Genomic DNA, 13,656 nt, shown 5'->3' on the forward strand with positions numbered 1-13,656 from the left:
GGAAGCAAGTTATTCAGAAAGGCTCTGACCTTTACCCTCTTGGTTAACAATACCTCTCAGCAGCAATGGTAAAGTACAGTCTGCACGAACGGGTCATAATCAGCTGGCAAAGAGGGATTTACAGTAATTAACAGAATCTAAAAAGGAAAAATTCACTAAGTCCCCTAATTTCTGAGCAATTGCTTATCTACCTCTCTACACTCTGGCAAAACGTACTAACAAGGCACAACTATAATTTACCAAAATGAGCAGGTTTTGCTCAGACTATTTATATTGGCTTCTAAATTTTACTTGTGCAATCATGTGTTTCCAATGCTTCAAAGACACAAGAATAACATAGTCATGAGAAACTCTAAGCAATGTTTTAAACTCAATTTAGGTTGTTAAAAGCTTCCATATCTATATTCTCAGTTACTGTTTATGGTCTTTAATAAGTCCAGCAGATTTTGGTTGAGTTTCCTTCTCAATTGTGCTATTCTCTCATCATGTAAGCCATGAAGTGGATTACTGTAATAAATAAATAGCTAGCTATGTCATATTGAGCAAGTTATTTGATCTAATTACTTTACCTATAAAAAAGACCCTAATATTCATTTCAATTCTAAAATACAACTATATTATTATGACGGGGAAGATGAGAACATTTAAAAAGTAATAAACTTCATCAAAGTACTACTATATTTTATCTTAAAGACTCTTCAAACTGAACTGTACAGGAAGCACAGGTACGATCTCAGGGAGAAGACATTCAGAATCCACTGCTCCAGACAGATTTTATTAATTGCTGGGTGGGAAATAAATTCCTTGATAGACTTGCTCAAGGGACAGATAATGGAAGTAGGGACCTCTTGCATTAAAATAACTGTATAATATAAAGCAAAGGCCACCGCCAGTCAAGATCTGCTCAGTAGACAATTATGGAAAAGGCTCAAATGCTTTTTCTTATATCTGGAAGGCATACATAAAAACTCGACAGATATTCCTGTGCTAAAATTGCTCAAACCAAACAAAGAGGATCCATAAATCCACAATGGCAATCCTTCTGAGGCAGTAGCAATGATGAGATTGCACTTAGGACCTCACATTATGTAGATAATTCACATTGTCTATACGAATGGCATCCCTTGAAACTGTACACTAACAACAGCTTTCTAGATGGAACAGTCTTAGATCTAACAGTTTACTACATTTCAGTGATGAAAGAACCCACTATGTTTAAATAACTCATTAAAGCAGACACACAAGGCTTATTTTGAAAATAAAACAAAAAACAAAAAAAAACCCCCACTATTCTTTGTATTATTTATTAACAAAAACAAAATTGAGAAAAACCAAATATATAACAAGAGGAGGCTAGCTAAATTAAATACAATTATCCATTGGATGGAATATTATGTAACCATTATAATTCACATACTTGAGGATTAATGAAGGATATGGAAACCAGTTTATTTTATACTATTACATGAAAAAGTTGTCCAAATGTATGTATAATATCATCCCAATTTGAAGTAAGGAAAAGTTTATTCTTACATAGAGTTTTCCTCATTATAGCTTTTCCGTATTTTTCAAATATTTAGAATGGACACACACCATTTCAATGACAATGACAAAAGCAATAATATTCTAAATGCTATCCAAGAAATCCTAGGATTTATGATAAGGAATATGATTAGGATTATGATAAGAGGGATTCTCTTATCACATGCACTTATCAACATGGGAAGTCTCTAGGGGTTTCTGTGGGGTGTGTAAGCAACTCCTTATTTAACCCACACCTTTCATACTGTGTAACCAAACACACTGAGCTGTCAGAGACTGTGGGAGTTTTCTGCAATGCCAAAGAAAGACTGGGAGACAAAAATGAATTCAAAGAAACCAAGAGTTTAAAGACTTACTCAAAACAGGTGGTCTGAAGGAAACAATAAAAGGATGTTTCGCATATCTTAAGTCTAAATTCAAGTTCATCTCACTAAATTTTTATTTCAGCCAGGCCTACTTTTATGGCCTGAAGTAAGCTAACTTATGCTAATATTCGACCCTAATGTGACAAGGCTGGGATTCCCAGGAAGCAGACCTTGAGACAGATTTTACCACGCAAGTTTATTAGAGGATGCTCTTGGGATCAATACCAGTGGAAAGGAAACAGGAGGCGGGGGAAGCAGCATTTTGTGCAGAAGGAGAAATTCAGCTGCCACGAAGTCCCAAAGGATTCAGACAACCCCATGGGGAGCTCTGAATCTAGGATGACCTTTCAGAGTTGTCCCAAGCCAGGACAACAGATTCAAGCAAGGATCAACCACTGGATGCCAATGGGTATGCCCTTGTGCAAGGCAGGTCTCTTTAGCCAAGGCAATCTCCACAGGGGCTACCAATTAAGGGCCATGTCAACAGCATTTCCAGCATCTAGGGGAATATGTGCTTCAACCCTCAGTGGGGAGTTGGCTCACTCATCACAGCATCCAGCAGCTATACTCTTTCGAGTTAAATTATGGTTAACATGAAATTGTAATTGCCCTCAATTTATGTTGTATTTGAACCAGATACATAATTTTATGGCTTTCTAAAACCTAGAAACCCTTATAGCCCAACTTGGCTGTTTCATAGAGGGTGAGCGTTTTTAATCAGGAATTCACCAATAGCCTTTATGGTGTGTACATCTCAAGCCATATAAATGAACTATGTGCATTTTTACATGGAGAGAGTCCTTAGCTTTCATCAGATCGTCAAAAGGGTAGAAGAATTTAAAAATCATTAATGAGTGGCATTCTTTTCAAGCACCCAGAATGTTGTTTAAAATAAACAGGCACGTCACTTAAAATTGCTTGCTTAGCTGCTTTATAAAAATACTGTGTTACTAAATTTGCTAACTATACAGTAAGAGTTTAGACTAGATAAGATGCAGGGAGAACAGGTCCAAACAAAATTCCTCACCTATATGCAATGGAAGCCCAAGAATCTTATCAAACTTAGTAAATTTTCCTCAGTAAATTTGGATGATTTTTCTAACCTGAAAAACTCCTCTAGGAAAAAAAAGAAGTGTCCCCCTCTAGGAGAAAAAAGTAAGGAGGTCTGGCAATTACAGGAAATGAAACAGCTAAAGGACAAAACACATATCTGATGCTTGAAGCTATTTTCTGGTTAGGGTGTACATACTGGTGTGGCAGAGAGAAGGAAGAGCACAAAAAGCTACTTCATCAAAGTTTGATTTAATAACTTCTTCAGGTGGTTAACTAGTTCAACTTCTCAACTAGAGCTGACAGGTAACTGGGCATCTATCCAACCGGCCATTCCCACAGGTGAGAATGCAATGCAAGTTAATTCATGTCAAATTATAAAGCAGTTTTTAAGCAAAAGAAAATATTGACTGTGCTTCAAAACTTTGATCAAGCATTTTGTTTTCAAATCCTTTGTCCCTTTCCAGATACTTATCTATGTATTTATTACTCTGACAAGTTCCTGCTACAAGTTCTCCTGAGAGACCACTAAGAACAACTTTTGTTGCAATAGGATCTGACCCTTCCATATTGACTCGTTAATTACCATTTCTCAAGTTTAAAATCTGTGTTGAGTCAAAACAGAAGTCAGGGCACTCCGAACTAGAGCTTGCAAGATTCTGAGAATATTAATATGGCCTACTATCAATAGAAAATGCACACAGATAAACATAAATCCTCAAATTATTCACTAAGTTACTTAAAAGTACAAAGAATGATGTTTTAATAAGGGTCAACATTACTTATATGTTGTACAAAGCATTACAATATAAGCCTCTGAGTAGTTCTTATTTATATTATACTTTAGCACTGGAAAATAAAGCATTTATCCAACGGCTATGCTCTTTCAGGTCCACTCCTATTGCCTCCATGATAATGTTAGTAGAACAAGTTTCTACATTTTTCCAGGTGAAAAACAGAAGGTAACTTAAAAACACATCCATCCTCATGCCAGGAATGCAAGGTTTGTTAACACACAAAACTTACTCAGTATAATGTACCACATTAATAGAGAAAAAGAACAGAAACAACATCATCTCAATAGACACAGAAAAAGCATTTGACAAAATCCAACACCTTTTCATGATAAAAACACTCAGTAAACCAGGAATAGAAGGGAACTTCTTCGATCTGATAAAGGGCATCTATGAAAAATCCACAGTTAACCTCATACTTAATGGTGAAAAATGAAAGCCTTTCCCCTAAAATAAAGAAAAGAACAAGATGACTAGAACATCACTTTTTTTTTTTGAGAACACCATTTCTATTCATCACTATATTAAACAATTAGGGAAGAAAAAGAAATAAAAGGCAGCCATATTGGAAAGGAAGAAGTATGAATATCTCTGCTTGCAGATAGCATAATCTTATATACAGAAAATCCACTGGAACATTATTACAGCTAATAAGTTTAGCAAAGTTGCAAAACAAAAGATTAACATACAAAAATCAGTTGTATATCTATACACTAAAAATGAATAATCTGAAAATGAAAATTTCATTTACAATAGCATGAAAAAGAATAAAATATTCAGGAATAAATTTAAAGAAGTGCAAAACTTGTCAATTGAAAACTATAAAACATCAATAAAAGAAATTAAAGACAACCTAAATAAGTTGAAAGATATCTCGTGTTCATCAATTGAAAGACTTGATATTGTTAAGATGGCAATATTCCCCAAACTGATGAACAGATTCAATGCAATCCCTATCAAAGTTCCAAATGCCTTTTTTATGGAAATGGACACAGTGACCTCAAAACTCATATGGAATTACAAGGGACCCTCAAAAGCCAAAACAATCTTGAAAAGGAACAAAGGCAGAGGATTCACAGTTCCCAACATCAAGACCTACTTAAAGCTACAGTAATTAAGACAGTGTGATATGGTACATAGATAGACAAATATATCGATGGAACAGATTGAGAGTTCAGAAATGAACATGTGTCAACAGCCATTTGATTTTCAGCAAGGGTCCCAAGACCATTCAATGGGGAAAGAAGAGTCCTTTCAACAAATGGTGCTGGGGCAACTGGATATCACGTGCAAAATAATGAAGTTGCACCCATACCTTATACCATATACAAAACTTAACTTGGAATGGATCAAATGTAAAAGCTAAAACTATAAAATTCATAGAAGAAAACACAGGTGGAAATCTTCATGACCTTCAATTAGGCATTGGTTTCTTAGATATGCCACCAAAAGAATAAGCAACCAAGGAAAAAAGAGAAACTGGACTTTATCAAAAGTTAAAATTTTTGCACAAAGAATGCTATCAAGAAAGTGAACCCACAGAATGGGAGAAATATTTGCAAATCACATCTGATATGGGTAGAGTCTCCAGAATACATGAAGACTTGTAGAACTCAATAATAGAGGCAAATAAATCAATTTAAAAATGGGCAAAGGATTTAAATAGACATTTCTCCAAAGAAGATATACAAATGGCCAAAAAGTACATAAAAAGATGTTCAAATATAATTATGTAAATGCAAATCAAAACCACAATAAGATTCCATTACACACCCATTAGAACAGCTATTTAAAAAAGAAAAATAAGCATTGGCAGGAATGTAAAATCATGCAGCTACTTTAGAAACAGTTTGGCAGTTCCTTAAAAAGCTAACCATGAGTTAACAACAATTCCATTCCTAGATATATACCCAAGAAAAATGAAAACGTATGTTCATACAAAAACTTGTACATTAAGCTTTCACAGAACCATTATTCTTAATAGCTGAAAAGTGGAAACAACCCAAATGTCCATAAACTGATGAATGAATAAACAAAATGTGGTATATTCACTACAATGGAATATTACTCAGCCATAAAAAGGAATGAAGTACTGATACTTCCCACAACAGGAATGAACCTTGCAAACATCATGTTAAAGAAGCCAGACACAAAAAGCCACGTATTCTATGATAACATTTATATGAAATGTCCAGAATAGGCAAATCCACAGAGTCAAGAGTAAATTAGTGGTTGCCAGAGGATAAGGAGTTTTCACTGCTAACAGGTATGGGTTTCTTTCTGGAGTCATGAAAATGTTCTGGCATTGGACAGTGGTGATGGTTGCACAACCTTGTAAGTATACAAAAAAGCAACTGAATTATACAGTTTAAAATGGTAAGTTTTATGATATGTGAATTATTTGAAAAATAGAAAAAAAAAAAACCCAACCATCCACCCAATTAACCCCTTAGTGCTAACTGAAAAGTCAAAGTTCCACAATATCCATCAATGAAGTATAAAACTACTCTAAGCCTGAGATTTATCCTGCTTTATTCCCTAAATAACACAAAACAGTTTAGCCACGTTTGTTCTTAACAGACTTAAAAATTCTTCTCCATTCAATGTACCATCTATGCACAGACTCAGTCTGATTATCTTCTGGATGGAAGTCTCTTCCATGTTAGATAACTAATATGCAAAAGTTTCCTTCTAGACAGTTTTACTTCTCATCTAAGATGAATCTCCAAAATAAATATGAAGCATTAATTCACCTTCTGCTGTCAGTGCACCCTTTCCAAACACCTTATTCCTCTGTATCCTTTTCCTACAAATTATTTTCCTACCCTGTGATAATTCCTGAATCAGGCAAAACAATTTTAAACTGTTTAGAATTCCTTCCAGTTTGGGGTGACTTCTATTGGGAGCAACGAATGACAGTAGAAGACTTGTGAATAACAGACTAAAACACTGAATAGAACATGGAAATAGAAAAATTCTTCTTCCATTCTTACTAATAAGGCTGCAATGTCATAAGACAACAGAAAAGGGAATAAGAGCTTTATCACCACACCACATAAAATCATCTCATCCTCATATTCTCAATCCTTTATCCAATGTTTTTATTCATTTGGAGTAGATATTTTCCAAAGATGGGCACAACAATATCTCCCACCTTCCACACTCTTCTGCAATGAGGCTTTGCCACTCCTCCATTAAGCAGTAGAGTCTATTTCTTGACCCCCCTGAATCAAGGTAGCTCTGGTGACTATTATGACCAATAGAGTACAGCAAAAGGAATCCTCTGCCACTTACAAGCTAATTCCTAACATAACTCTTAACTGGTCAGGCAGCTTCTGCCTCTAACATCTATGACTGTAGGAGTTAGCAGCCACATAAGAAGTGTGACTACCCTCATCATGCTGTGAGATACAGCAAAAGGTTTTCCTCCATCTATGTACTGCCAAACAATTCTACTAATATTGTGTTCCTTTAATGACTTACATCTGAAGTTTACTGTTTCTAAATTATCAGAATGTAGGGATAGCAGCTGTTGTGTCTATTGTTTTTATTTTTTAGAGTGGAGTGTCCTGGAAGTGGAAGGGATGGTGAGGAGGAACATATCATAATTAAAAGATATTTTGTAACAAGGTAAACTAAGATCCTCCCCTTTTTTAGGGAATAATTCCTCAATCATTATAAAATGTCACTTGTATAAGATCAGCATCATTTAAAAACAGGTATCTGTTGACAAATTGGAAGTTAAATCAGACGCTGCAAGTTCAACTATCTTCCTCCTTAAGGTTTGCTTGAAAAAGAGAGGCAGAAAATGTTATATGAAGCAAAGTAAATCCATATAGAGTATATTCCCCATCAGAAATATCATAATCAATCAGATTTCATTCACCATGCATTCTGTTTTTTCAATAAAATTATATTTTAAGAATTTAGCTCTATATATTCTCCATAAACAAAAAATTTTAATTAATCTGAATTCTATTTAAAAATTATAAGTAAAAGAAAGAAAAGGGAAAATTCTAATGCCTAAGTATATTAAGTTTCCAACTCAAAATTCTATTAGGGCCTGACTTAGTCTTCTCTTAACTTAGCTTCATTAACAACTGGGTTGTGACTTAAAAATAGTAACATTTAGAAAACACTGCAATTAATTCTTATTAAAAATAAAACAGCACAATTTTAAAAACAAAATATTAATTTTCTCTAAATAAATTAGTAAAAATTGTTTTAATGATAAAACATATTCTCTGTGCAATTTATGATATGGAAGAGGTAAAGAAACTAGCACTGCCTTAGTCAAGACTCCACAGAAAACAAATAGAATATATAAACAATGTATTCTTTTGACTTACTACTCAAAACAAAGTAACAGAGGAGACTTAAAGAATCAATGTAGGACCAAAAGACAAACCAAAACATCCTTCTAATTCTATATATCAATCAGGTTCCTGCTACTGTTAAATCTAAACTCTAAATACCAAAACCTAGGAAACTGGAGAAACAAGCAAGGCCAAATAAAGAGAAGTTGCAGAAGCACAGAAGAAAAGGATGATAACATCTGCGGCAGCAAATTAAACTCCTTGCTACATCATCATTTACAATCAGTCAAGCACGAAGCTGTACAGTTTTAACACAGATTTTGAATGCAGCTCAAATTCAAATGCTCAATTACATTTTCCAGGTCAGTGACTTATTATACAGATAAGAAATTTACTGTAACACTAAACTACTTTAAACCATAGGGGAGAACCCTAAGAAGAAGGAGCCCAATGCTAATCCCATTGTACAGCATGCTTGGCCATCTGCTATTGTCCCACTTCATTCTCTGAGTACAGGGTTACCCCACTGCACACAAATACATACACTACCTATAAAGCTAAGAGATTAGGGGTGGGAACTGGTGGCCCAGACAGAGCCAAAAATAGTCCAGAGTATGTGACTCACAATCCAGCCATTATCACAACTGCTACTGTTCTCAGAAAACAATGACTTAAAAAAAAATGCAGATCTAATCTGCCAAAAGTAATGCCAAAGTAATTTACCATTTCCTGGTACTCCTCCTTAAACATTAAAACATTTAAATATTACTTAAATATACAATTATAAATATTTGTGAAAAAACTATTAGAGAATGCAGATGCCAAAGAACAAGAAGAGGATGAAAGCAGAGTTACCTCAACCCTCCTCCTTATAGAATAAGTGTATGAATCAAGCAGCAAAGTAGGTTAAGTGTTGCGCAGAATTAAGACATCTCTCCAGGAATAGCTGAGGTTCTCCCCAAAACGTTATACTTCAATATCCCACTGCAGATGAATTTTTAAAGTTTTTAAACTTTATTCTAAATTTTCTAAAGAAAATTTTCAGGGCCAGAGGAAAGAAAAGCTGAATTCTATTCAGTAGTTTTCTAAATAAACTAACAGGAGAGTAAAGATGAGTATATTCACTGAAAACTTTATCATTACGTAAGAACTGGGAATAATTTTCCCAGAGACCAGGTAATATAAGAGTTCATGATAAGAAAGAAAAGACATTCATAGACAGAACTCTACCAGAAATTTTTAAGAATCTGTATTACAAAAATGTTTGAAGAACAAAGGCGAAATTCCAGAGCATGGACACTAGAAAGGAACACCACTCCACGTTTTCATTCACACTGTTCTCTCTGCTTGGGATGTCTCACCCCTTCCCCATCTGCCTAGAAACTTCTAATCATCTTTCAAGACTCGCCTCCTAAGACTTTCTCAGACACCTTTCACAAAAGTTCAAATCTAAAACTCCTTGCTTTGTGCCCTACTGTACACCATTTATATCATAACTTCAACTCCCACAACTCTGAGACTTTGTGTCTCAGAAACGACATCTTATTTGTCTTTTTATTTAGCATAGCGCCTAGCATATAGCAGAAGATACTATGATGAATGCATGAGGGAAGACAGATTGGGAAGCCCACAAGAACATAATTTTGACTGTGTAACTATAAACGTACTCAGTAAAGGGGGTGGGGGGAGAAGAAAGAGCAAAGAATACTCCAGTGTACACAAATAGATACAATGCGTAGAAAACTAGGAAAATGTGTGGGTGGTGGTGGTCCTGAAAAAGCCAAAAATAGCTGAGTATATCATACAGCTCATAATCCAAGCATAACTATAATAAAGAATTATACAAGAGTGATCTCTACAATTGACAGATTTTTAAGACAGATTTATAAGAGTCTGGATGAAGAACAGAGAGGAATATGAATCTATAAAAAGGGTAGACCTGTAAACAAACTAGGCTTACAAAAAAAATTCTACAGACAATGAAAAGAGCTTTTAGATTGTTTTGATAAATATATCAATTTGATAGCTGTTTCTTACAATATAACACAAAAGTCTTTTTTTTCTTTCTTTCTTTCTTTTTTTTTGAGGAAGATTAGCCCTGAGCTAACATCTGCTGCCAATCCTCCTTTTTTTGCTGAGGAAGACTGGCCCGGAGCTAACATCCATGCCCATCTTCCTCTGCTTTCTATGTGAGACACCTACCACAGCATGGCTTGCCAAGCAGTGCCATGTCCACACCCAGGATCCGAACCAGCGAAACCCGGGCCACCAAAGCAGAACGTGTGAACTTAACTGCTGTGCCACTGGGCCAGCCCCACAAAAGTCTTTTCTAGGTCTAATCAACATTTTGTCCCTTATATGAAAGTATAAAGAATATGCTGATAAGTGGGAAGAAGATAAATAGACTAATCAATCAAATCAAGATTCAAACAGATCCTCAAAGATTAGAGTAATTGGCTGAATTCAGCAAAGTAAAATTTAGTAAGAATAAACAATATTAAGACCTCACATCCACATTATGTGACTTTCAAGGTACTTTCATACACGTTACATCATATTAACAAAAACCCCCTGACATAACTATTATACGCTATCTATAGATGAAGAAACTGAAGGTTAGTGAGTTTCAGCGAGTTGTCCACTATCATATTTCAGCTAGGCTCAAGAACAGAACATTAATAATGTTCTAATCATCTCTCTTGCAATTAGATCAAACATTCCAACCGGACAAGTAAAGTATGGAGGAAAAATGAGTTGAGATGAATAACTGCCATCAGAAAAGTAACCATGGTAAATAAGAACAATAGGAGAAACAAATCTTTCACCTAGAAAAATAAGATTTGGGGCTGTCAAGTAGCAAGCTCACAATATCTAAAAGCCATCCTGCAGTAGGAGGATTACACCTGTTCAATATGGCCCGAAGTTAATTTCAATCAAATATTCTAAGTAGCCAAACTGAGGGTCAAGAAAAGAGAGTCAAAACTGTTCATCATTCATTCATCATAATGGGACATATTTGACCACAAGCTGAATAAATCCATTTGCAGAGACTTCATAGGAAAAATTTAATCAAATGGGCAGCTGGACTTAATCAATGAGGCTTTACTTTTGTAGCAGACATTTTTTCAAATGTACAAATGAATTTCTGGGGAAAGATAGTTCTAATTGTAGGATTATAAAATTAGGAATAAATTTAAAATAAAATAGAAAAGTTCCTTTTCAATGAAGATAGATATGCATACATAGAGAGAGGTTTTCTTTCTAAGCATTTTTATTACTAATATGCAAACAAAAGGAAACGTATAAAGTATATAATACACACCCATGTAGCAACCATGCAAATTTAACAAATTAATCTGTCTCACTCACAACTAGAATATACAACTATGTACTGGAGGGCTTTGGAGAGAAGAAGGGGAAAAAAAAAAAGAAGACTGGCAACAGATGTTAGCTCAGGTGCCGATCTTTCTAAAAAAGAAAGTTAATCTGCCGCTAGTTATTTTAAATTATATTACATAATAGTTAACAAATATATATATCTAGATTTGTTATGAAGTATGATAATAAATTAAACACACACAAACCCACTACCCATCTTAAGAATGAGAACATTACCTGAACTACTTAAGATATTTATATATTCCTCCTTATCCCATCTCTCTGCCTTTCCTAGCTCCAGAAGAAACGACTCAGCTGAATTTTTATCCTAAATATTTCCTGTCTTTAAAACAAAAATAATACTATGTTCCACTGGGTGACTATACCACAATTTACTTCCTCATTCTTCTGTCAATGAATATTTGCATAGCGTTTCCTCAGTTTTGTTTTGTTTTTTAATCCAAACAAGGTCACCATGAGCATTCCTGCACATGTCCTGGAGTTCATGTAAGGTAATATGTATCTGGGAAGGTATGCTCATGTTTAATTTAATAAGGTAAGTGCTTTCCAAAGCAGTTGCACCAATTTAAAAACTCAACAGCATTGTGTGAGAAATTCAATTGATAAAATATTTATCAACACATGATACTGTCAGACTTCTTGATTTTTGCCAACATAGCATAAAATGTAGGTATCAAACGGTTTCTTAATCTGGTCTTATTTTACATTTCCCTTATTACTGATTACAGTGAGGGTAAATAACTTCTCAAATGTATTTGCCGTGTATATCTCCTCCGATTACATATATTTTATTAATACATGCATAGCCTGTAAAAGTATTAAAACATGCATCCTGATCTAAGGTATGGGGCATGCATAAACACCAAAATGAAGTGTTTCTCTCTGGGATAGACAGGAGGGTAATACTATCAAGGAAAGATAAGCCAAGGAACTTCAACTGTATTTGAAATTTTACTTCTTAAGTTGAGTAATTACAGTTACTTACTATATTGGTCTCTACACTTTTTTGTATCTCTTAAATAATTAAATCATAAATATAAAAACATAACATAGTGGCCAGCCCACTGGCATAGCAGTTAAGTTCACACGCTCTACTTCAGCAGCCCGGGGTTCACCAGTTCAGATCTCGGTCATGCACCTACACACCACTTATCAAGCCATGCTGTGGCAGGCGTCCCACATAGAAAGCAGAGGAAGATGGGCACGGATGTTAGCTCAAGGCTAATCTTGCTCAGCAAAAAGAGGATTGGTGGCAGATGTTAGCTCAGGGCTAATCTTCCTCAAAAAAAAAAAGAAAAAGGTACTATAAACACATGGTCAACAAGAACCTAGGAAATAGAGCATCCATAACCTTTCTTGAAAAAGTTCAAAGGAATTCCCAGGGAAACAAGAATTAAATAAAAATTTAAACCTTGGGAATAGTTAAGTTATGATGCTAAAAGACTAGTAATAAATATTAAATTCACCTAAATACAGAAATAAAGGCTAAACAAAATAAATTACAACTACAGACAAGAATACTTTTCCCCCTCAAAAAGCAACAAAAGGTAAATCTGTATTACAGACACAGGAAAAGACAACAAAGCTTACTAACAGAAATCAGGAAGGGGGGGATTATAAATAAACTGTTTTTCATAAAACATCGTCATCAATAGATGTGGCTTCACTTTTAAGTGTGTTAAATCAAGACACAGAAAATTAAATACATTGCTTAAAGTAATAGAGAGATTAGGGAAACTAGGCACAAATTATAAACTATTCCCACTCCATGAAACTATTGTAATCGAGGTTACTAATAACCTTCACTTTATTAAACCCAATGGTCAATTCTCAATAATTGTCTTATTTAACTCATCAGCAGTATGTGACAAAGCTGATCATTCCTCTCTTTGAAACTTTCTAATTTGACTTCTGAGACATCACATTCCCATCAAAATAATAACAAGATTATTCCTTGGAAGAAACAAATTTGACAAAATGATACTGAAGTTCATCTGCAAAAAGAAAAAAGTCAGAAATTCCTCCAAAAAAGAAAACTAATAAAGCAGAACAACCCTACTAAACATTAAAATGCATTCTGAAGCTATAATAATTTAAACAATTTGGTACTGACATAGAAAGACAGGAAGATAAACGGAACAGACCAGAATCCAGAAACAGGCCAAAGTTTATATGATAATTTTGTGGCAT

General features: G+C 34.6%; 1 protein-coding gene across 16 annotated transcripts in view; it reads right to left on the reverse strand.

Annotated features, from left to right (window-relative positions):
• Positions 1-13,656, reverse strand: part of ERC1 (ELKS/RAB6-interacting/CAST family member 1) — a 526,143-nt gene that overhangs the window by 346,746 nt on the left and 165,741 nt on the right. The window lies entirely within an intron of this gene.

This window comes from Equus asinus, chromosome 22 (genome assembly GCF_041296235.1).
Source record: "Equus asinus isolate D_3611 breed Donkey chromosome 22, EquAss-T2T_v2, whole genome shotgun sequence".
NCBI lineage: Eukaryota > Metazoa > Chordata > Mammalia > Perissodactyla > Equidae > Equus > Equus asinus.